Source organism: Protopterus annectens, chromosome 2.part0 (genome assembly GCF_019279795.1).
Source record: "Protopterus annectens isolate FY-2018-M chromosome 2.part0, PAN1.0, whole genome shotgun sequence".
Lineage (NCBI taxonomy): Eukaryota > Metazoa > Chordata > Ceratodontiformes > Protopteridae > Protopterus > Protopterus annectens.
The window spans coordinates 308873007-308899298 of NC_056728.1; the positions used below are offsets into that span (position 1 = coordinate 308873007).

Below are 26292 nucleotides of genomic sequence, written 5' to 3' on the forward strand. Positions count from 1 at the left end.
GCAGCGTTTGAGATGGTCCCTTTTGATACGAGACATGGCGCTAAAATCTACAAGCTGCTTTATTGCCCATTTGCGGAAATGTTCAGTAAACTGCGCTGGCATTCAGTATTTTTGTAGTGCTACATTTGCGTACTTTGCTTTTTATTTGAAATTGCTGAGCTTACTGTGGAAGAGATTAATTGAATTTTAAGTCACTGAGATGATTTGTGTACTTAGAAATATGATAGCAGTTTATGTTGGTGTAGACCTAATAGAGTTGTTTGGATACTGTCTGTTTAGAGGTTGCCAGGACGGGTACCCGTGCGGGTCACTGGGGTATGCAGGCATATTCCGCGTACTTATCGGAGTAGTTTATAGAGGCTGGAAGATTTAAAAGTGTTGACGCTGCTGCTTAAAGGTACACGATATAGTATACTTTGAGAGAACAACCATGCATTTTTCGCCAGTCTTTCAGGGGCGCAGAATTGGACTTCTGAAATTACACGATTTTGCAGGAAAACCACGCCCACAGTTTCTCTAAATGATCGAGGTTCACCGTTTTCTGTCTTACTGGTGTAGAATTTTAATTGTTCTTGCCCTTTTGTATTGTATTAAAGTGTTTTGTATGTAGATTCGTAGTTATATGAAGCCTAAAACATTTGTCTTAAAATTGCGTGATATTTGTTCTTTTTTATGGTGGGCAACATGGGTGACCGTTGCACCACCACAACTGTAAGACCCTCATTGGTTAAATCTGATCACAAATCAGTCACATTTGAAGTAGCTATAACACCCGAACCTTTCCAGTGAAATCAAGCTAGAAAATGTCACCAAAGTCAATTATACCGTCCTAAGGGATGGCATAAATAACTTCAAGTTTCTGTTCCTACAGATGCATTGACAGCTATAGTAAGGTATATCCAAATGCCCTGTACAAACACTCGTACAGCTGTCAGTACATTTGTATCTGATATGATCAAAACAAGATCCTCGAGAGAAAAAAGCGTCTGTGGTGGAATCTAGTGTTAATAAGTTATACAACAATAGGAAAAAGTTGCAAAGAATTAAAAAAAAAAAAAAAAAAAGTCCCAGCAGTGGGAGAGCACCCTCCTGTGCTTGACCACACAAATATAAGACAACTTGTTGAATCCTGTAAGGGCAATTTTGAAAAAAAAATTAGCTACTTAAATAGCCAACAGGTTTGGTGAAAGTTACCTCTCCCCACCGGACATTCCACAAAGCATTTCCCCCACCTTGCATCTCCAAAGCGCAAGTCATTTAATGCTCTTTCTAAGGCCAAAACACAGCCTCTATGGGACCAGATGGCATCTCAAGTTGAGTTTTAAATGCTCTAAAACATGAGTTAGCAACTCCATTAGGTACTCTGTTCAGCCACAGTCCGAGTACTGGTTTTGCCCCAGCTGACTGGAAAATAGCAACTGTCATCCCCCTTCATAAAAGAGGTACATTAACAGACCGTGTGAACTACAGACCTATAAGCTTAACCAGCTGTATCTGCAAGGCCATGGGGTTGAATCATCATGGACCTTATAAACACCTGTATCCTTAATCTGACACAGTTTGGTGTCATGCCTGTTAAACCTGGTGGACGACTTTGAAAACCTCACCAGAGCCATAACTGAGGGCAGATCTGGGTATACAGCTTACCTTGACTTAACCAAGGCCTTCGACACAATCCCACATTCGGGCATCATTGATAAACTTTCCCAGTTGAATATTAACCCTTATGTTGTCAGGTGAGTTGCTCACTAGCTTACCAACAGATCGCACTCCGTAAAAGTTGGGGACTTTACCTCAACCAGCAGATTTGTCAGCAGTGGAGTTTCACAGGGGTCAGTGCTGGGGCCCCCTGTTTGGAATATACTTCTCAGATGTTCGGGCCAAAACAGAAGGGCCGTGGTTTGCTGACCACTGCAAATTGGGGGCAATCATTGAATCACCAAATGATGTCAGTATATTTCAAGAGGGACTTGCACAAACCAATGATTAGTGCCAAAGCCATGGATTTAGCATTAAAAAATGCGGTGTCATCCCCTTCGGCAAAACAACATCCCTGCAGACTGTCATAGAAATAATACTCTGAGTTAACAACTCTGTAGTAAGAGATTTGGGAATGCAAGTTGACTGTAGCCTAAACTTTGACTACCATGCGTCTACAGTGGTAAGAAGGCATGGTACGTTGCACCCCTCATTAACAAAGGCATTGTCTCGAGCAAAAGTGGTCATAACTCCCCTGTACTCGACCCTCATCAGGCCAGTAATCAAGTACAGTGCTCCCTTTGGTATGTACCTTACCTGGAACCTGCAGCAAATTGAGAAACCTCTGAGATTTCCAACCAAGAAAATTCAGGGTCTCCAGCACATGATAGACTGAAGTCATTACCATTGTATTCAGTACCATACAGACTATTTAGAGGAGACTTGTGCCTGGAATTCAGAGCAGTTTTGAATCCAAACCCAATGGAAGTGCAGCACATCCACAAATCAAATGGGACAAGGGTCACCTGTCCCAGGGACCTTAACTTGGCCTGTGACTTAAATATGACCCGCTGGAGAGACAAATGTCTCTGAGGCGGCTGCTGTTCTGGAATTGGTTACCAGTTCACATGAAACAGAGTTCCTCTTGGGTATAGGTTCATAGGTGGTCAGTTGTTGGTAACCATGATCACAAGTTTAGGCAAGATCCATAGTTTCTCTAGTATAATATTGGGACACATGGCTAGGTTTATAATGATCTACTGGTCAATAGCCTAGTAACCAGCTATTAATTTATAAGGAGCAATCATTGCAGAAGATGCGCAGGTGGTAAATTTGGCAATTGTGAGCGAGTAATGTTTGGCAGCTTACCCCTCCCTACACCAAGGTAAGCTCATCCCCCTCTTTGTACAAGGACAGTATAGAGTCAATCAAATGAACTGAAAATTTATACAGTTGCTGAAATTAAACTAACAATACTACCATATGCTGCTTATAATGCAGTGCATTAACTTGTCAAAAACACTGCCACTCTTTAGACGCTCTCTAGTAAAATATGCTGAATCATGTCGTAATTCGCAGTGAAATGAATACCACTGCCTTGCTCTCACTAGCTTGCTGTACACAAAGTAGTTTGGGTTGAGTGATAAAAGCCCCCCAGGAATATAGCAATCAATCACAGCTACTCCATTCTAAAACTGCATGCAGGTTGCACATGTATAAACACATTTTAATCAATTGATACATACTTTTAGACACACAGTTAACATGCTTTATTTTTTTCTGTAGATGGTGTCCAGTAAATTAGCAGAAATTAGTAGTATATGTTATCTGTACTGTTAGTCATCAGGACTTCACCCAAACCTACACTAAAAGGAAATAGGCTTATTGTGCTGTTAGTAACTGTAAAGCTATTTTTTAAACCTGACTTTGTACAACTTGAGTCAGCAGCTGACAGACAAATGGCAAACTTAGTTCTCTGAAAACTGACTTGTGTAATTCTTAAATCTGAGATGGTTGGTGTGATGAGGGAAGATACTGCCAGTACAGCTGTCTGGAAATTTGTAACTAATTTTGTCATTTGTGAATTTCAACACTAATTGTATAAGATGCTTGTGTTACCAATGTATTAGAACTATGTCATGTGTACATCAAACTAACGTATTTAACTAACGTATGTGTTGAAAAGGTTTTTGCAAAAGTGCTATTTGAAATGTAATCACAATGTGCCCTACTAGAATACAGCAGAAATGTACACGCACTAAAATTAAATTACTTCATGGCTAGACCATAAAAGATGGTATGCTTCAGTGCAGCGGGAGACTCAATGTCTGAGGAAGCTTTCTGTATTGTCTGTAGGGTGAAATAATTACTAGTCTTGAAATGTGGCGGAATTGTTCTATGACTTCCAGCATCTATCAAAGATCTGAGGTCTGTATATTTCACGGATAGATGCTAAATACTGTCAAGCTTTCAGCATTAGGGGGTTTCATCTGTGATAGATGACAATAAATTGTCATTCTGCAAGCTGTCCCAGCAGTAATATTTGTGATATTAATTTGAGAAGTCTGTTGGAGAGAGAGTTCATTCTGCATTCTGTATTGGACCTGACATGAACCATTCACCACACATCTGCCTTGCTCTATACTAAGTAAGTTATTAGGGAATAGTATAATTCTCTTGGATACAGTCGGGAATATAGCATAGCTTAGTTTAGATATCTTTCTTTGTTTTAGACTGTCCGGCAATGTTTTTAAATACTTACTCTGATGTCACTGTGAAGATATACTGAGCGTTTTTTGTTCTTTTATTTATTAAATATATTTAAACCTTTTTATTATATGGCTGATCTGTGTAGAGATATTTAAGTTTTGAGAGTACTTGCGTATTTATTTGTTGACACTGTGTGGGCCACTCCTAATAGCTTTGCTCTTGGTCAAAATACCATTCGTATTAATATTGCACAGTAAGATTGGATACCCTTTAAGGGCCTTAAAGTAGCTGATAAGGAGTTGACTGGTGGCAGTGGTAACTAAACTATAGTCTGGGCAGAAGGGGGCATAGCTAGTAAACCCGTGCCAGCCCTAATGAGTGGGTGGGTGTGTCAAGTTACTTGGGCAGTGACACAAAGCACTGGTTGGGTAGAGAGGGTGCTTGCTAGGTCTTGGTTTGGTCACTTAGCTGAGATCTCAACTCAATAGCTGTGCCAGTGGGGAGTCTTATTGGGGATCTGGAGAAAGAAACCATCCCCTAAAATTTTGACCCCAGCCCCAAAACACAAAGGTGCATTTAATGCCATTTTCTGTTTTTTTTTTTTTTTTTTCTTTCAAACGTGTCTTTTTATTATTGGACTAGTGATGAGCAGGTTACTTCAAACAAGTATTAGTTGTAATTTCACTGCTTGTAGATTGTGTCCCCTTGGTTTCTACAAGTAATCCATTACCAAGTAAGAATGTCTTCACTGTCATTAAGAATGTCTTCACTGTCATTTCAAAGTCGTGCATTATAGGATGTAATAAGACTAAATAAAAAAAAAAAAATACAGCTAGTGCATTCTTTAACTTTTTGAAAGAAAAAAAATGTGTTGTGTGTGATGCTGCATAGGGTGGCAACAACGCTATATGATGCTTTTTATTGTTCCGATTAAATTGTTTTTCTTTTGTAATGGGAAGTGCAGTTGAGGCAGTGTTGGGTTTTATGTGGTGCTGTGTGTGCAATGGTAATTAAGTAAAGACATGTTACAGTACGTACATTTTGGTGCTGGTATAAGGGCTGTTGGAATTGTGCACCAACTTTCAGAATGTACCCCCCAAGTATTGCACATTTCAGCACTATTAAACAATGAATATGGGTATAAGCTCCCCACTGCGTATTAAAAATTCCAGTAAGTCTTTTCTGGAAGCTATTGAAATAAGTTTGCATGTAACATAAGTATTAAAGTCAAACACATTTTAGCTTTTTTACACAAAAAGTATGCTATGGTGCACACATTGTATGCTTGGCTGTATACATAGTTTGTATGCTGTACAATTGGGAGTACCATTGCCCAGAAAAGTAGAACATTGTCATGGCAGTGGGTATCCCACACAACACCCTGTCATAGTGTTTACATTTGCCATATTGTGTTGGTAATTTAAGTGGGGGGGTGTCAGCCATGTAAGTATCTGATTACTCGCTCACATTCTTTAGTTCATACTCAAACTTGTTTGACAGAATGTGTAGTTACTTAAGCTTCTAGTTCTACACAAGTTGCACCTTTTTCCGTTTCCTTTGGAGGACTCGAATTTCTGTCCCTAAATGTTACTATGATCATCATTCTATGCATAAGCAGTTGTGTAAAACTGCATTTCATTTTATAGGAAAATAAGTGTATGATAACTGTCAGACTCTATTAACGCATTGCACAGCAGCAGCACAGGATATACAAGTATGAGAATTTACTATTTTATAAATGTTTTGACAGATTGTATTCTCCAGTTGTAATGGCACCCATCCCATTACATACTGGATTGTCGTGTATTTCGTATTTTATAAGAAAACGTCAAAGAAGTTAATATAAAATCTGAAAGTGAACTTTTGTTAACTAGATAGGTGTATGGTATTGTTCTAGGTTGTCATGTAGTATTTCCCAGTATTTCCTTGAAAAGAGTACATCTGATGTTGTAAATCTTTGTTTATTCATTATAGATAGGACCTCGGTTCCGTCCTAGGAACCGATATGGCTGTTTCCCAGTTCGCGCAAGCCAAAAACTCTCAGCTAAGATCCTACCCACAATGTCCCTTTCCTAGTTACTCCAGATCTCGTTTGCCGCGTTCCTAGTCAGACGTGTTGGCCATCTCTGTCAAAGCTAAGTAGAAAAATGTTAATTTTATGGCAGTTTCTTCAGAATTACTACATTTTTAGTCATTGGCCTTTTCTCACTGTCCCCTATAACCTAAACCTATTTCCTGCCCTTTTCCTTGGTAATTTAATTTTTACCTTTTTTGGTACTGTCCCTCTCTCCTGTCTTTGACAGGCCTTCCCTTTTTACTAGTGTTAATAACATCACTGGTATTTTCTCCCTTATTTTTTCTATAAGATAGCTTTGTCTGACATGGTAACGTAATAATGCTAAGTAGGGATTTAAACAGTGTGACAAGTGTGGACGTAAGATGCCTAACTCAGATACACATGTCTGTTGTGTCTGCTGTTTGGGCTTGGCTCATATTCAAGCCAACTGTGACATTTGTGCTAGTTTTAGTAATTGGACACTAACAGAACGTAAGAATTAACTTGTAGGTTTATTCAAGACACCTTTCTCGGAGGCTCTGTTTCACCCCCTCCTAAGACCAAAAAACATAAGGAAAAACTTGAGTCACTCGGTTCCTGCATCTCTGTCAGTTACAGAACCGAGTCGGTTCTGTGCTTCAGCGCCCTCGGCACAAACCTCTTTGGCACCAGGCTCTGTGTCCACTCCCTCGGTGCCGATCATGATATTCACTCCTATTTCGGTTCCAACCACGGCACCACTGACGGTGACAGTACATGCCTTGGCACCATCCTCAACCACGGTGCTGACAGTTTCTTCAGCTCTGTGGGCTCCAATGACTGTACATGCCTTGGCGCCATTCCTAGACATGGTGCCGACAGTTTCTTCGGCTCCAAAATTCGAATACCTGCCAAGGACAAGATATTTTCCAACTTATAACCCTTTTTTGGGGCAGGGGTTTAGCCCCTTTGTAGGAAGACCTGATTCCCCTTCAGCAGACTCCTTTAGATCCACTAGGAGTTTTTCTGAACTAGACAGAGTGCTGGTTGTGGACCATTTTCTGGCAGCCAGGGGATTGACCATTCCAGCTAGACCTTCCATCCCTCCTGGCTCAAAATCTTTTTACCACATCTTCCCTGTTTATCCTTCTCCAGCATCCACCTTGATCTTGGTACCGGTGTCCGTTTCGGTACTTAGTGTCTCTGCTCCAACAGCAGTGTTTCCCCTGTCTGCACAGGCCACCCTTGCTGCATCCGATGCTTTCTCGGAGCGGTGCTTGGACCCGTCCGTACCTTGGTACCTAGTCCGGTGCCAGTTTTCTCACAGACAGTCTTTGTCCACAGTTGTGACTGCTTCCCGTTCTCTTGGAACCCCTCAGCTGGAGGTAGCCTCTTCAGGTCAGGGTGTGACCCTGGTTCTGAGGTTGCCCCTCCCGGTTCCGGGCACCCATCCTGCCTCGAGTAGGCCTGCTGTACAGGTGATGGAAAGGGTCCTTCATTCCGAAGGCTCACAGTCAGCACCAATGGCATCCATATCAGAAACCTCCCCTAACATGCACCTCTCCAAACCCGCTATGTCGGGTCCCTGGCCACAGGAGTCGCAAGACCCCCCCCCCCTTGAAGGGAACCCCTTCTCTGGAGTCCTCCTCAGAAGATCCCACTGTTGAGCCACCCCGGAAGAAACTGTGCAAGAGGAAGCACCTTGATTCCCCGGAGGAATCTATCACAGAAGACACCGATTCTGATGAAGGGGAATGGTCCCCATGTTCTCCCCCAGATGACATTTAATTCGGAGACATTCTCAATCCTCAAGCAGCGGGGAGACTGCAAGTCCTCTAACCCTTTTTCTGAGGAATCTGTGATGTCCTTCAAGGATGCATCTGCAGTCCTAACATGGGTTGTCCTGCCTCAGGCAGCCCTTCGGTCGGCCGGATTCCAAAGTCTGGGTCTGGCCTCGGCTGATGTCGCACTTCGCCCGACGTCATAGCTGCTGTTTATTGGGTATAAAGGCATCAGCCAATGCCATTTTCCTCAGTCTTTCTCGCTGCGCGGTGCCCGAAGCAGAAGCTGTTCGCAAGTGCCGGTCTGTCAGATCCAGAGATTTCTACTACCGAAGACTTCTAAAAAGCTAAGTACCCCGTTGGGGACTCTTTCTTGCCTCAGCCGATGTCAGAAAAAGTAAATAATTGTTTAACTTGTGGGAAACAAATACCTCATAAGGATTTCCACTCTTACTGCCTTCCTTGCTTAGGCCCAGACCATGACGTATCAGCTTGTCTAGCCTGTGCTTCCTTCAACCGACGGACACTTAGACGTCGGTCGGAGTTTGCAGAGGAGTTTTTTTGGTCCCGCTTTTGCTTACAAAATGCCGTCGGAGACTCCGACTTCACAATTAGCTAAAAAGCGTAAGGAAAAGGACTGACACTCGCGGTCCGCGGTTTCGGCCGAAACCACGGTTAAGCCAACCACGAGTGTCCCGGTTTCGGCCGAAACAGAGTCCTCTGTTCTTCCTTCGGCCGAAAGCTTGCCTCCGATAGCCGAGGCTTCACACAGCATGGCTGAATCTGCTACTGAACTTACCCCTGCTGTAGCAGGCTCCCAGGATTTATCAGATACTATTCCTTTAGACATATCTACTCCTGCACGTGGAGCTGCTAGGCCCCCTGCATCTATGTCTATCAAGGCTTTTTCTAGGGCTAAAGCAACAGGAATGGAAGGAAAAGCAATTTCAAAACAGACATCTCAAAATGGATAGGAAATTGCGTTAGATTTTGTTACTCTTTTCATGGAAAGACAACTCCAGAAAACATCAGACCTCACTCCACAAGGGCAACAGCCACTACTACAGCTTTCCTACGAGGAGTGGCTACCAAAGACATTTTAGAAGCTGCTACTTGGAGCTCCGTGCATACATTTGCCAAGCATTACAATCTACCTTTATACTCCAGATCCCGAGCAGGTTTTGCAACTGCTGTTTTGCAAGGGATCTTAACTACGCCATAATCATCTTAGTGCCTCCACCCCCAGTTTGGCTATGGTATTCTACCCATATGTTAGGACTGCAGATGCATCCTTGAAGGACATAGTACAGTTTTGTACCTACCATAAATGTAGATGTCTGAGAGGTATGCATCTGCAGTCAGGATTACCCACCCTCCTTCCCCTCTGTGGTACTCCTAGGGTATTTGCCCATCTTGTAGCTAGCTGGGGGAATCTATTATGGTGTATTTGTTTGTATATACATGCTTATATTGTTTGCTCTCTACTGTTTGGAACCATTTGCATTTATCCAAATTTAGCCTTCCTAGAGGGCACCTGGGGCAAGAAACACTGAGGAAAATGGCGTCGGCTGATGCCTTTATACCCAATAAACAGCAGCTATGACGTCGGGTGAAGTGCGACATCAGCCGAGGCCAGACCCAGACTTTGGAATCCGGCCGACCGAAGGGCTGTCTGAGGCAGGACAACCCATATGTTAGGACTGCAGATGCATACCTCTCGGACATCTACATTTATGGTAGGTACAAAACTGTACTTTCTTGCAGGTCCTCTGTGCCTGGCCATCTACTTCCTGGGTGACCCCACCGGCAGATGACCTTGTTAATCTCATTATGCAGGGTGCCTGGAAGGCCCCAGACAATGTAGAACATGTCCGCTGGAGGCCAAACAAAATGTTATCTACACCTGAAGACCAGCCCCACTGGTCCAAGCAGTTGACAGTTGATTCTATGGTCATTGCGGAGGCCACCAAGAGGGAACTGGCAGAAGATAGTTACACTGTCCATCCTCCAAACAGGGGGTCCCGGACCATGGACAGACCGGAGAAGTGGACCTATGCTTCAGCGACCTTCGCTATTCAGTCACAATTTACTCTCCTTCAAAGAGACCTAATTTCCGAAATGTCTTCCTCTTTGGTGGGGGGTACTGTCTGATGAGGTGCCATGACGCTGTCGCCTCACAGCTGGCTACCCTTGAATCCATCTCTAACTCCTCGATGCGTTTGATAGCTCACACCACCGAGCAAGAAAAGGAGTCATTCAACCAGTCCCACCAGACAGGATCCGGGTTTTACTCAAGGTTCTTTTTAGTGCCAAAAAAGACAGGGGACTGGAGACCAATCTTGGATCTCGGCCTATTGAACAAATTTATCAAACCTCAAAAATTCCGGATGGTCACGGTACAGCCCATTCTTCCCTTCCTAGGGAGGGACAACTGGATGTCCTCTCTAGACCTCCAGGACGTGTACTACCACAAAGATGGATCACAGCTTCCGGAGGTTTCTCCATTTCCGGCTGGGAGCCAATCACTACCATTTCAGGCCACTGCCATTCGGTCTCTTGACAGCTGCCCGAGTGTTCACCAAATGTATGGCAGTTGTGGTAGCTCATCTTCGACTACAAGGATTCCAGGTGTTTCCGTATCTAGATGATTGGTTCCTTACCGCTCCGACCAGGGATCTCCTAGTCCGCAGTCTCTCTTACACTCAAGGTCTTGCTCTCCGCTTGGTGATTACAGTAAGCAAGGACAAATATCAAATGTCCCCAACGAAGACACTGGAATTTATTGGAGCGGTCTTCGACACAACATCCTGTCAAGCCTCTCTTTCCCCCTCACAGGTTTTTGAAAATTAGACACCAAATCCAAGACCTTCTTCCTCAGACTTATGTACCAGCATGGCTTGTACTGCAGCTCTTGGGCTCCATGGTGGCTGCCATTGCGTTAGTACCACTGGCGAGGTTGCACATGAGAATCCTGCAGTGGCTCCTTACAAACTGTTGCAAAGAAGAAATGCTGTGGTGGATATTGCCACAAACGAATCTTTGGTGTCGACCATTCGGTCTTCCCCAGCCCAACAGTGACCACGGACGCTTCCCTGTTAGGGTGGGGGGGCATTTCCAGGGAAAGATGATCCAAGGCACCTGGTCTCCCATGGAGGCCAATATGCACATAAATGTCCTGGAACTGAGGGCAGTTCCCTTTAGCGTTGCAAGCTTTCCATGCATCCCTACCCTCTGGGACCATTGCAGTTTAGTCAGATATGTTGGTCGTCTGGTATATCAGCAAGCAAGGCGGAACCGGGTCTTGCACCATGTGCTGGGAAGCCATGAGGATTTGGCATTGGGTGATGCCTTCCAACCGCTTTTTTTTATAGCAGCGCACATTCCCAGGAGTTCCAGCCTTATTGCGGACAATCTGAGCAGGAACATCCTGATGCCTCACGAGTGGTCCCTCAACCCTGTAACAGATCGAATCTTCCGATGCTGGAGCGAGCCTTGATGCGATCTGTTTGCTTCCCCCCTAAACTACAAATGCAGAAGCTACTTTGCCCTGAATCCCCCCCCCCCCGGGGGGAAACCCCGAGGGACGCTAACGCATGATTGGCTCCCGGGTCTTCTGTATGCTTTTCCCTAGTTTCCCCTCATTCCAAAATTTCTCCAGAAAGCTCAGAGGTTGAGAAGCAAGGTGATCCTCATTGACCCTACTGGCCCGTCAAGTCTGGTTTCCGTTTCTATGGCCTCATCTGATTCACAGCCCGTGGATCCTGGATCATTCCCAAGACCTGTTATCTCATCCTCTGGGGACTGATTCATCCGAACCTCCACAGTCTGCTGGTCCCTCCCTCCTCCCCACTTATTTATTTTTTAATGTCTCTCTCTCTCGGCATGAAAGCTCTGAAGGGTTTCGCACCCATACTGATTTTTATTAAGCTCTGCTTGAACTGATAATGGTTGGGTGCTTGGAAGAGACCTTAAGCTGTGGAAGCTGGCCAGCTTTTGTATCCGCTGCAGAGTATAATCCATATAGCTAAGGCTGCTAGCCCTCTCACTTCTATCAGTTCTTTTAGCAGTAACCCACAACTGGGTGTGGGTTTTGCAGGAATTATGATTGGTGTGGTTTGATCTCTCTCGTGATCAAACAAGGCCAACTGGGGGTAAATTCTATGAAACCTGCGTCCAGTAGTGGGTCACTGCTATCATACGGTTCTATTATTTATGAAAGAAATTGCTTGTATTTCCTAAATGTAATTGTGTAACAGCGCTTTTGTTTTCCTTTTGTTTTTTTTTTGTGTTGTGGTGGAGCAAGTGATGTACTGAAAATATGCTCAGCATGTGTGTGCTGATGGCTGAACTATAGCTTTCAGTTCCTCCCCCCATATGTATGGTTCATTGTAGCCAGAAGCTGTAACACTTATTTTTTCAGCACAGCTGCTGACTGTTAAACATTGCAGTTGATATCTTTTTCTGTTTAAAAAAGAATTGCAGCTCTTAAGTGTAGTCAGAGCTCCTTTCCAGAGATGTTAACAACATTGATAGTTGAACTTTTCAGTGTATGGGAGGATGATAATACACTTTCATTCTTCATTTAGAAAAGTGGAGATGATGCGTGTAATGGGGCTTCTTTCTGTGTGGAATGTCCAGTTTACTGTGATCAACATGTACATTTGTGAAATATTAATGTTTTATTGTATGATAATGATTCCTCACAACAAAGTGAAACACTCATATTAATATTTCAAATAACATTCTAGGTGGCTTGAGGAGAAGTTTGCATCCTTTCGTTCCCTTTTGTTTGTAATCCATAGCTGCCCACAGACACTGATATCTTAATTTCTTTGTATTTTTGAAAATTTGGACTAGTCAATATATTTTCTCAGTCAAACCTCACATTCAAACATTTCTTCATAGTATGACTAACTATACAGTATTCCAAATTAGGATTTTGATGGGGTTTATGTAAAACTTACAAGTTGATCAGTACAATGCTAAATTAAATGCATGGTTTGGTAGTTTTATTGTAGTCCATTAGACAACCACCTGTTCAGAAGTTCTACAGTTACTTCATTCACAAAGTTGCCAGATTATATGTAGGGTCTTTTCGGCTCATTTTGTATATACCTTTTTAAAAAGGTCATCAACCAGAGCAGTTAGTGTGTGGTGATGGTTGTGCCTGTGGTTTTGTAGTGTCTGAAATGGTTGTATTTTATGATGCCAAGAAAAACTTGAGCTATATTTGGAGTTCATCATTCCTGTTTGTGTGTTTCCCACCATAATTTTTTGTGGAGATTTTTTTTCTCCTCTGAATGTACTGATTGTATTATTCTAATTAACGGCCTGACTCTTATCAAGGTTTTTTTTTTTTTTTTTTTCTTTCTTGTTACGTCTTTCAAGAATACATGTCAGAAGTGTAATATTAGATTTTGTCATATAAATGTAATAAAACATTGTCATATAAATTCACTAATCAGTTATGTATGTCAATATATTCTGTAAGGAGTCTCTGAAAGCTGTGATATTATGTAAATCCATATATGCCTGCGTAGTCTTGTCATAAATCCATCCATCCAAACCCTTTTGCCTACTTTTGCAAATGAGGCCGGGGTGTTACTTCACCTGTAACAGTAGTGTTGGATCATTTCCACTCTTATGTTTTAAAACTTGTCATAAAGCAGGACAGTATAATGGTGGTTCTTTTCTTTGTGCATTGCATTAATATGCGTGTTCATCTGATCGCTGCTGAAGTAGCCTTAATTATATGGGTTATATCCTGCACAGGATATAACAACCATCCAGCTTCCAAAGCTTAATGGCATCTTCCACGTGCCCACTACGTTGAGAGCTGAGGTAAATTAAAGAAAAGATGATATGTGATTGTTGTGTTACTTCCAAACTGAAGTGCTGCTTCTTGCTTTAGTGGGAAAAGTTGTTGAAAGTGTGCCTAATTTTTGTTTTTCTGGTGGAAAGTTTTGTTAAATTGTGCTTGCGTCTTTTAACAACTTGCTGTCAGTGTTACATGGGCTTCAGGCATTATTTTGGCTTTAACATGGAAGAGCTTACCAGTTCTTCGGTTCTTTCTTCCTTACTACAGCCCTAACTAGATAAACAGTTTAGCAAGCTTCAAATTTGCTTCAGCTCTGGTCATTTCCAGTTCCACAAACCACTCATCTTCTACTTTGGTTTTCTTTGGTGTAGTCCCTTAAACTACAATGAACTGGGGATTAGACATGGCCTGTGTGGTTGAAGTGTTCTTGCTTGGCATGGGAGAACCATGCTTGACGGACTCTGAGGAATGAACAGGGAATGCCTTTATGCCTAGTTGGACTGGGATGCTTGTCCTCAGTCTTGCCTCACAGGGATTGGTCTGCTTTTATGGGAACTCCTGTTAAAAAGATGCCAAATATTAAATTATGATCTTCCCTGTCTGTTATTTTAGACGGTAATTATGTATTAGTTAGCTCAGGGCTTCTTCCCTGTCTGTTATTTTAGACAGTAATTATGTATTAGAGTTAGCTCAGGGCTTAGTTCAGGATTTTGACCCCTTTCATTCTAGTTTCCCTGTAAGAAAAAAAAAGGGAATTTGTGTGTTTAAAGATTCCCAGTGCAATGAACAAGGAAATGATTTTGAGGGAGCAGCAACTATTTTCTCTCCTCGGGTGACTGATTGATTTAGATTTTTGAGCATTTTTTTGTCTTCTCATAGCCTTTTTCTTTTTATGAAAGCAAATTATCTGTTTCGGTGGGAATATGATATTCCAGTATCCTTGAAGAAATCTTTGGATTTGTTACAATAAGAAGTTCTTCAACCCACTCCTGTTAATCTTGTTCTGCTAGCATGGGGATATGTTTTTATTACTGCCTGTAACATCCTTGACAGCCAGTCTGCAGTCCCTTGAAAAGGCAGATAGTATAAAGCTCCTCAGTCAGTCTTGCAGATTTTTATTTTCCAGTCTCAGATCTGTCCCTGCAGTAGTTATTTGGCAAATACTGCTGTTGCTGAACATTTGGTAAATGCTAATCCCTTTCCTCCCGATAAGGCTGGGAAAGCCTTTGACAGAGTTGGGGAATTCTTCTGCCACACTTATTTTTTTTTTTTTTTTAGAATTCTTAGATGTCAAACCCATTTGTTAAAGGTTTTGCCTACTTCTGAGAGTGAGGAACATTATAGCCCCTGTGCTCTGTTTTGAAGAAAAATCTTTCGTGATTTCACTTAATTGCCCATTGGTCAATGTCACCATACACACACTTTGGAACATGCTTATGATTTAGATGGCGCTTCTTCTAGGGCTGGAACTATTAAGTGAAGGTTTGCATGGTTATGTGCCCCCTTTTTTTTTTTTTTTTTATACCTGAAGGTGGACTTCAACATGGCTGCACACTGATCAACTGCTTAAATTCAGCTATCCCAGTGTGAAAAAAGAAACTGAGATGAGAACCAGTGGTGATATAAGCTAAAGTAAAACTCTGTTACTGGCTAGTAAGTATACTGCTTGGATGCTAGCAAAGAAGAAATCTGGAGAACTGAACCGAAAAAAAAAAAAAAAAGCAGTCCGAAAAGGTGAAGAGAAAACATTGGCTGGTGGTGGTTTAGCAAAAATCAGTTGACGCTTTAGCTTTCGTACAAGAGCTGGCTTCCAGTAATTTTAAAGATGATTAAAATGTAATATTAAAGTATATCAATGCATTACAAAAGGCTGGAAAAAGACGATTATAGACAAATATACACACACACGTATATGCACATATATGGACTCAGAAATGCAATGATGTAATTGGTATAGTAGTAATCAATAAGAATTGGCTTCATTTGTACATGTCTTTTTCTGGGTTTATTTTGAGACTGCATCGTCTTTTTTTTTGGGGGGGGGATATAAAATTAGTGAAGGTAAATTAAAGGCTATAGCCATAAGTTGTGTACCCACACATGAATCATTTTACCAGTACCCATGTTTATGGAGGACACAGTAAGATGAAGTATTTAGGAGTATAGGTTAAAGTTTGTTATGGTAGTTAAGGGTATGTGGAAAGAGGCTAAAAATATATTGCAAAAATTAAGAAACTGTTGGCTCTTGATCTGATGTCAGTTTTCATTCATTCCTCCACGTGTGGATTTGGTTTGACACTCTGATCTGACTCTGCCATTGCTCCAGCTTGTGGAGACCAGCAAACTCAAACTCCTTTCCTACCTGCAGTGCAGCATGCCTAACATTCCTCAGGTCTTGCTTGCTGCTTTTGCGGCCAGATGTGGTTGCCTATTGCTCTTAAGCATTCGTATTAAGATAAATGTTATTTATTTAAAAACTTTTTATTCTTAATAGCTGTCAGTACATCTGTCTGCATTTTAATAATTTGATACTTTGTCAAGTTTTTTGCTACTCTTCTGTATTTTCCCTTGTACACTTGCGAGTGTGTTTGCTTCCATTATTGGTAGTCCTGTCCTGCTCCTGTGTATCCCTTGCCGTCAAACACCGCTAGCCTTTTTCTCTGCCCTTTTCCTTTCTCTAGTGGTAGTATTTAGTTGTTACTGTCTGAATAGATATATTGGTTCTTTGTGGATATTTGATTGTTTAGTATTTCACCTGTGACTGTATGAAAATGGACAAAATGTGGGCACAACATGCCATTTACTGATGGCCACTGTTTAGGAGCTAAGCACTTGGACCAGGAATGTGATATTTGCAGTTGGTTCAACCCAAGAGCCTTAACAGAAAGGAGAAATTAATATTGAAAGGTTTACTGCTAACTACTTTTTTTTATCAGGCCATCACTGGAGTTCAGTCTCCAAAAGCTAAATCCGAGGACGCTTCTGAAAGTTCAAGGTCTTCAGATTCTATGAATTCAACTTTTTCTGAGCTGAGGAAAAAGAAAACAAAATCTTCAGATTCTGCGATATATATGGCAAGTCCTTCCTCTGATCCAAAAAAATGTACTAGGGATCCAAAGTACCTGGATCCGAAGCCTTTGTCTCAAACTGTGTCTTCACCTTTACTGGATCTGGTATTGTCCAGGGTGACATCCCTTTTCCTTGAGCGGAACTCTGAGCCCCCTTCAGTGGTATCCTCTCATTCCTTCAGAAGTCTCATGGAGGCAAATGTGGAAAGGATGATGAGGAGGTTGTTCATGGAGCAGTTTCGCAAGGGAGTCCTTGCGGTTCCTACCATCTTGGGTCAGGAACATAGTCTGTCGACTGCGCCACTGGTAGCTACTGCTGCTCTGACTCGGTCCTTGAGCTTAGTCCTCTGATCCAAGCGTTCAATTCCTTCTGTGTCAGATCCAAAGAGTTTTCTGTTTTAATCTGATGATTACTGTGAGCACACCGGCTTTGACATATTCAGATCCAGTTGCTGTCTGAGCTGAAGCTTCCACATCAGAGCTGAGGGAATAGGATCCACTAAGAGGTTTATGGTGCAGTCTCTTGGAGCTTCAGCTTTGGATAGCTGCAATCTGGCTTCTGCCTTGGGCAGCCAGTTGTCGGAGAGCAGGTATCTTGTGGATCAGAAACTCGTTTTTTTCTCCTCTGTTGGCTTCCTTCTTTCTGGAGCAGTCCGCTTTTGAGGTTGTGAAACGGGGTTTTCTCTACTCTGGCAGGTTAGGTGGGTCCTTCCCTCTCTGATCCAGCCTCAGCGTCTCTGCTGACTTTGCACCATGATCCTCCGCATTCTACTCCACTGGGACAGCCAGCCCAGAGCTTCCAGACCACTCAGCCGGGTATTGTTATATCTTCTGGTACTTCTCCAGATCATCCCATTTGAAGAAGTCCCTAGGAAGAAGGCGTGCAAGAGGAGGCACTTGAGTCACTCCCCTAGGAGTCTGTCACCAAGGATACTGACTTTGTGGCAGAAGGTTCTCCCCAAATTGCCACTCGACATCTCACTTAGACATCCTTGAGATCCTTAAAGGACAACAATAGGATTCTATTATTAAATGCTCAACTTCTGTCCTTTTTCTCCATATTTACTATGAATAAACAGCAGTACAACATGTAAAATATTTTAAACTTACTGTTTTTCTCCACTAGAACAGTACCATACTGTACTGTGGTGGTTTCACTTTCAAAAAACGTTTGTCTCGCTGGTAAAGCTTGGTGCGGTTTCCAATTCATTGATGCCAATGAATACAGGTAGTTTTCTGGCCAATTCCTTCCCCAAGCTGACATCTCTTTGAACTTCCTAAAAACTCACCCATGCTGTGATGTCAGCTCCCTGGTCGATCCCCTACCCATACAGAAAGTAAAGGCTGGAACAAGGAATCCGTATACGAGTCAAGTCTTCTGCTGTGGGCTGTCAATCACAGGTTGTAATATCTCAGATTACCCTTAGTACTTTGACAACTAGGGAAGTTGGGTGTAAAGAGGGATGGGAGATGAGTCATAGCAGTACAATTCAGGCTTCACAAAACACTGCAGTTTAGTAATTTTAAAAAGAAGCAGCATTAAAAAGTGCATTGAAAGTCTATTCTGTGGCATTTGCATGGTTTGCTTTAAGTAGTCATTGAATGGCAGGAAATGTTACTTAAAACTAACTTACTGAAAGACAGCAATGTATGCATATAAAATCAGTGCAGTGACAGGAGCTTTAGGAAGTAGAAGACCTGTATGACAATGTTTTACAGACGAGCACTGCATTATGGGTCAGACTAAACAATTAGAATTATTTCAAGATGCCAGACCCCATGTGGTCAGACTCAGAAATCATGTATTTAAATATTTTTATATTATAATAAATTATCATATTTAAAAACCTCTAACTAGTCCCAGAGTAGTGTTTTAAAATGTAGGAAATGCCAAATCACGATGAAATAAACATGTTTTTGAGTCTGTGGGTGTGGGTCTCCTTTAAACAGTAGGGTGGTTGGTCTGCCCAAAACCCAACTCCTGTGGAATCAGCATTTCTGGAAGCTTTCAGAACTGGCCTGTCTGCCTCCTGGGTCACTCCACCCACTGACCTTATTGATGTGGTGTCTTAAGTGGTTGAGAAAGGAACCTGATGCTATTGAGCTGATCTTTGAGACCAGACAGGATTTTGGCTCCACCAGTAGGAAGAGAGTATTGGGGTAAGGGAGTGTTGGTTGATGCAGTTGTCATGGTGGCAGCTACGAAGAAGGAACTCATGGAACAGAGTTCCACTGTCCATCCCCCTAATAGAGAAGCTAGGGACCCGGACAGATTTGGGAAGCAAGTGTATGCTTCAGTGATGTTTGCTGTCCGATTGCAGTGTCATGAAGTGTGCTAAGTAGTTCAGCAAAGGGATTTGATTAAAGAACTTGCAAATTCCCTTTTGAGGGTCAATACTTCAGAGGCTCAAACTTCTGTGACCTCACAGCTGGCTGCCCTTCAGTCTATTGCAAATTCGTCCATGCTGCAGAAGGCACCTCAAGGGCTGTGGGTTCAGGCATTTTCATCGGGAGGCATGCCGGGATGTGCCTGTGTGATTTTTGCAGAGCCCGTTCTTCTTTCATTGGTGCTTCTTTTGACTGTTCTTCCCTGTTTGGCCCCACAGTGAAAGACACGCTGTCCAGGTGACCTTATCTGCAGTGGGTGTATGTTTTTTTCAACCCCTCAATGAACCTTTTCCAGGAACCAATGGGGAGGTCGAAAGATGTGGCTCAGTAAGACTTTTTGGGTCCTTTCCAGGACACGTGTGGAGGTTGTTTCCCCAGAGGCAGAAGGGGGGAGCAGTAATGTAAGCAGACCCCCCCCCCTGTGGCAGAGGATGCCTCCAAAACCGAGGGTATAGACATCCTTTTTCCGACAGACTCTCTTTCTGTACTCTTGAATAGAGGTCCAGTTGCCTTCCGGTGTAGGCAGTTGGGGGGTCACTTATCTCTGCACCAGGAAGCCTAGCTAAACTTAAGATACTTGGGTGCAGAGAGTAATTTCCAGAGGTTATATTATTCCCTTACACACCCTCATTACCCAGGAAAATCCCCGATGTTCCACCCAATCAGAGGGAACCAGTAGCACTGGAAATACAAAAGCTGCTTGAGAGAGTCATCCAGGAGGTCCTTCCAGAACAAACCGTATCTGGAACTTACTAAAGATTCTTTTTAGTGCCAAAGAAAACAGGGAGCTGGAGACCGATTTTTAGATATCAGTGTGTTGAACTTATCGGTACGACACACCAAGTTCTGGATAGTCCTGGTTCAGTCCATTCTGCCCTTTCTGATCAAGGATGACTGCATTGTACTCTAGACCTTTAGGATGTGTATGTGTAGGATCACATAAAAATGAACAGATGATCCAGAAGGTACTTACACTTCTGTTAGGAAGCCAGTCATTACCAGTTCAGAGCACTGCACTTTGGCCTCTCCACAACAACTTGGGTGTTCACCAAGTGCACGGCAGTAGTAGTTGCTCACCTGAGACTGCAGGGATTCCGGGTGTTTCCATACTTGGGGCAACTGGTTCATTACTTCTCCAACCAGACATCATCTGGTACAAGCATGAGACCAAGTATTGTAAATTTGTTCCAAACTTGAAGTAACCATCAGTTACAGCAAGGCTCAATTTCAGACATTGGAATTCAGAGGAGAAATGTTCAACACTGTATCTGCAGTAGCATCTCTTCCACTTTCGATTAGTATAAACTAAGATAACCCAACACTGGACAAGTAATCAAGGAGGTTCAGTCCACTACTGGCAGCAGTGGGGGACGTACACTGAGCACATGACAAGGTACACACACAGCCTTACCAGATGCAGCTTCCTGCATCAAGTGCAATTTCCCTTAAGGGCACACAGAGACCACAGTCAGTCTGGGGCTGGTTTCTCCCAGTCCCTAGTAAGACTCCCCATTGGCATGGCAGAGGTGAGATCTTAGCTGAGTGGCCAAGCCAGGATGTCCAGCATTCTCTGTCCAGCCAGTGCTTCGTGTCCCTGCCCAAGTAGCTGACACATATACACTGAGGTTTCTGTGTGTGTATAAATCACACCCGCACACACCCTTGGGGAAAGGCTGGCACAGGCTTACTAGTTATGTCCCCCTTTTGCCCAGACTCTAAGGTAGTTATCACTGCCATCAGACAACTCCTTATCGGCTACTTTAAGGCCCTTAACAAAGGGTGTCCAATCTTTCTGTGTAGTATTAATATGAATAATACAAATGGTAGTTTGGCCAAGAGCAAGGCTATTAGGAGTGGCCCACAGTGTCGCTAAGTAAATTTGCAAGTACTCTCAACTCTGTACATATCAGCAACAATGAAAGGTTTAAATGTATTTAAATATAAACAAAGAACCAGAAATACTTGGCATGTATTCAGAGACAGAGTTCAAAACCACAGGAAGTATTTAAAACAACATTGCAGGACAATCTCAAAGAAAAATATCTAAACTAAGCTTCATTATATTCCTGACTGCATCTAGGAGAATTACTGTATCTGAGTTAACTTAAGAGTAAACAAATGTGGTGAATGGGTCTTCAGTTGTTGTCAGGTTCAAAACAAAATACAGAATGCTGTGTCTCTGAGACTACTTTAAATTTAATATCTCAAATTTTACTGCTGGGAGAGCTTGCAGAATGATATTGTGTCTTGTCATCTGACTCTATCCCAGGTGAAACCCCCACTGCTGGAAGCTAGCAGTATTTGTGTTTTCACAGGTAGATGCTGGAAGTCAAACAATTTGTAGTAATTAGTTCACTCCTAAAGACAATACAGAAAGCTACTTAGCACAGGCATAGTGTCTGTAGCTTCCATAAAGTAACTATTTTTCTGAAGTTAGCCTGCTGTATTCCAGTAAACCGTTACAGTAGTGCGTGTACATTTATGTTCTCTTCCAGCAGGGCACACTGGATACACTTCAAGCACTCTACAAAATATCTTCAACACAAATGTCTGTACAAACCTAGTTTGATTATACCCATGATGTACAGTTCTAATACATTTGTAACACAAGCATATTAAATAAATCAGAGTGATAATTCACAAATGACATTTGCAAAATTCCAGATAACTGTGCTGGCAGTAGTCCCCCCTTTGTCACACAAACAATAAGAAATCAAGTCAAGAAAATAATTTAAAGTATCAGCATTTCAGCCCAGTTGATTCTGCAAGCCCTTAGGTCAATGTCAACGGCAATAATCTTAGTTCTTTTAGGAAGATATCACGTGAGAATTCTGCAGTGGATGCTACAAACTCAGTGGTCAATTCTCAATGCATGTCAAGAAAGACAACTCTGGTATGTAAACAGCATCTTTCTTGGTGAATGAAGTAACAGCAAGTGTTGCAAGGTTGTCTTTTCATTCTCCCTCTGCCCAAGGCCATAGTGACCATGGATGCTTGACAGTCGAAGGCAGTTGGTCACCCAAAAAAGCCAGCTTGCATTTCGATGTTCTGGAAATAGGAGAGGTACTTTTGGTGTTGCAAGCATTCCAAAACACTCTGTCTTGGAACAATTGCGATCCAAATGGACAACATATCAGTGCTTTGGTATATCAGAAAACAAGGGGGAGCTAGATATTGCCCCCCGTGTTGAGAAGCCCTGAGGGTGTGGCAATGGGTGATTTACTCCAACCACTTTCTAATTGCACTGCACATTCCTGGGAAGTCCAGTGTGACAGCAGACTGAGCAGGTCCATTTTTACTACCTCACGAGTGGTCTTTCAACAACAAAATGACTGACATGATTTTTTTCAGTGGGGCTAGCCTTGCTGTGATCTCATTGCATCTCCCCTAAACAAGTGCAGCAGCTTCTTTGCCCTAGTCCCCCCACTGGAGGAGTCACTGAAGGATGCTCTACTCCACAATTGGCCCCCTGGCCTCCTGTACTCTTATCCCCCAGCTCCTTTTAATTTCCAAATTCCTCCAGAAAGCAGCCAGGCTGAAGAGCAGCCCTCATCATTGCACCTTACTGGCCACAACCAGATTTGGTGCCCCCTCTTTTTGCATCCTTTTCTGTACTCCCCTTGGATTCCTCTAACTGCATGGTTTCTCCAATTCCATTAATAGCCAAGCATCCTATGCTCTCTTCACCAGTCTGTTCCATTCTGTTATCTTTCCGTAAACTCTCTACGAGAAAACTGTACAGAAGTAAATGGAAAAGATTTGTTTATTGGTCAGAGCAGAATCTGGTAGAAGCTTTCTCAGCCCCAGTGCATTCTGTTCTTGAAGTTTTAGCGAGTTTGTTTAATGAGGCTGCTAGTTCAACTAAAAGTCCAACTCGCAGCCATTTCGAATTCTATATTTGGTTTCAGAATTTTTCCCTGGCTTCCTGTAAACTGTGCAAAGCATTTTTGAAAAGTACGTTTCTACTTAGACCTCCTTACAAAGATCCTAAACCACCATGGGTTTTGAATTTGGTACTGCAAGCCTTGACGCAGCCTACCTTTTAACTTGAGCTAATTGTGATCTAAAATTCCTAACCTGGAAAAGTATCTTTTTAGTTGCAATTACATCTGCTAAAAGAATTTCAGAAGTTCAGGCATTATGTTCGAAGCCGCCATATTTTGATTTCCCACAAGGACAGGGTTACCTTATGTACCAATGCTTCCTTCTACCTAAGGTGGTGTCAGAATCCAACATTAACCAAACATTTAACCTGTCAGTATTCTTCCCAAACTTTGCAAATAAAGGAGAATATATCCTGCTTTTAATGGCTGTTCATAGACTATTGCATTTCTACCTGCACAGAAAAAAAAAATCAAATTAGAAAGGCAGATCAGCTCTTAGATTCGCCCATCTTGTGATATGCAACAGAAACAATCACAAAAGTAGGTGTCTGATGATCTACAGATTGCATCTCTTTTGTCTACACTAAATTGAATCTTCCACTGCCAAAACCACTAAAGGCTCATTCCACTAGATCTATGGCTACTTCTACTGTATTTCAGTGTAGAGTGTCCATGGATGATGATTATGTGGCTGCTGCTACTTCAAATCCTCGTACCTTTGTCACTCATTACAAACTAGATCCATTCTTGAGAGGAAGAGCGGCTTTTCTTTCGGCTGTACTTGGGCATATCCTTCCTTGAGTCCACCTAGGAATTTAGGTAGTTGGAGACTGTATCCCATACGTTGAGGAGTGAATGAAAATTGAAAACGTCAGATAAAGAAGTTGTGTATTTACCATAATGTTCCATCTGTGCTGTCCATTTTCATTATTCCTCGACTCCCCACTCTACATCTCCCTCCATTTCTCACAAATGACTTCTGGAGGAATGAGACCTTTAAGGACACCATATGTCCCTTGTGTAGAACTTCAGTTATGACAATTCTTTTATAGTCTTTCTCAAGCTGTAAATAGGATCTGAGGGAAGTTGGGCATGGGCATTGTGGGTAGGAAAAGAGCTAGTTTGTTTGCCTCCATGAGCTGGAGTAACTTCAAGTCAGATCAGAGTATTGGATCCAAACCCATACAATAAAGAAGAATGAAAATGGTCAGCACAGATGGAATGTTATGGTAAGTACATAACTTCTTTATCTATACGGATAGCAGATTACAAGCAATGACAATGTTTTAGCCCCTTCTGTTTTGTATACAGGCCAGGCGTATGTTTATAAACTAGAGGAGAAGTTGTGGACAGTGATGGACTTGAAGGAATTTATTGGGGGGAGAGGGCAAGAGTTGTGTGGGATATGCTAATCCTTCCAATCAAACAAGGTGGTTTAGGATTACCTGAAATGAAGGGATATTTTAGAACTACACAGTTAAGGGTCATGTACATAACACAAGCAGAAGGTTATAATTTAAAATTAAAAAGGAATGATGCGGGGGGGAAAGCTCAGGAAATGGTGAGTGGGATTTTGGATGCAGAGCCTTGAAGAGAATAATAGCAACTATACTGAATATTGTACTTTTCAAGTACTAGAAGGTATTCTCAGAACTAAGCCAATACAAGAACGTATTTTGCCAGTAGGGATGACTGCAAGTAGGGGTACAGCAAATGGGCAAGAGGAGACTAGAATTTACTGGAGAAGCCTGGCAAAGGAACCAAGGTATTGGGAACAAATAAGAGAGAGAAAAGTAATGAGTAGGATGGTGGCATGAAGACATTTGGAGTGCAGGCTAGAGACTTCCTTTCCCACCAGGGATAGGTATCTGAGTATAGTCGGAGACAGAGAAATGTTTAAAAAGACCCGCTCTAATAGAGTTTATTTGAATCTAGAAGATAAAAAGGCATAATTAGTGGGGAGCATAAAATGATTTTCCGTTGTCATTGGATAGTCAGAGGAGGTTATAAAAGCTTGGGAAGAGAGACTGTAGAACAGAACAATGGGATGACAGATGTATGGCTCCCAACTGTACAACAGAGTCCGCAAGGTTTAGGATCTTTGCTTGGAAGTGTTTGCATAGGTATTTTTATACCCCAAGCAGATTTCAAATACTTTTCCTCCAGGTAGATGAAAAATGTTGAAGGTGTGTGATCAGGAAAAAGAGGCAACTGAGAACACTTGTTTTGGGTGAGTAATGAGTTGGGCAGATTGAGCTAATTGCTGTAACTGAGGAAAAGATGCTTTTGTGCAGGAACACAGGGTCTGAATTTTCTAGACATAGCAACACCTTAATATTAGTACTATTGGCTGCCAAAAAGCAATTACTAGAACATAGAAATCAAAATCCAAAAGTGTTAAATGTTATAAAAGAGATACAAGAACTGGAAGGTCATGCTTAGGAAAAGGGAAGGAGTCAATTACTATAGCAATAACCCACGCCTGGGTGTGGGTAATGCTAAATTTACCCACGGTTGGCGTGGTTTGGTCCCTCGGGCTTCGCCGGGACCAAACAAAGCCAACCGTGGTAATTAGCATTCCACCAGAAGTGGTTATTGCTATATCATGACATTATTTAAGAAAAGAAACTATTACTTTTCTTAAATAATGGCATAGTATAATGCCTGTTTGCTGCCCTTCGCAGATGTCTGGCATCCGCGGCAGTTCTGATGTACTGTGCCCGCAGTACATCAGAGCTGTGCAAAAAGCGGAGAAAGCAAGATCTCCGTTGCTTTTTAGTCTCGCTATGTTAAATGAGTTTAACATAGCGAGACAGTTAAAATAAGCAACGGACATCTCCGTTGCTTATTTTAAACTGTCTCGCTATGTTAAACTATTTTAACATAGCGAGACTAAAAAGCAACGGAGATCTTGCTTTCTCCGTTGCTTAAACACTGTCTAGCTATGTTAAATGGGTTTAACATAGCGAGACAGCTTTAAAATAAGCAACGGAGATCTCCGTTGCTTATTTTAAAGCTGTCTCACTATGTTAAACCCATTTAACATAGCGAGACATCGTTTTAAAAAAACGAGTTATACTAATGGAAAAAAGTCCGGGCGACCGGACCTTTTTCCATTAGTATAACTATT

At 42.2% G+C, this 26292-nt stretch overlaps 1 protein-coding gene across 1 annotated transcript in view; it reads left to right on the forward strand.

The window, feature by feature from the left end:
• PHAX (phosphorylated adaptor for RNA export) overlaps positions 1–26292 on the forward strand; it is a gene marked incomplete at its 3' end in the record, with an annotated part of 485618 nt that overhangs the window by 685 nt on the left and 458641 nt on the right.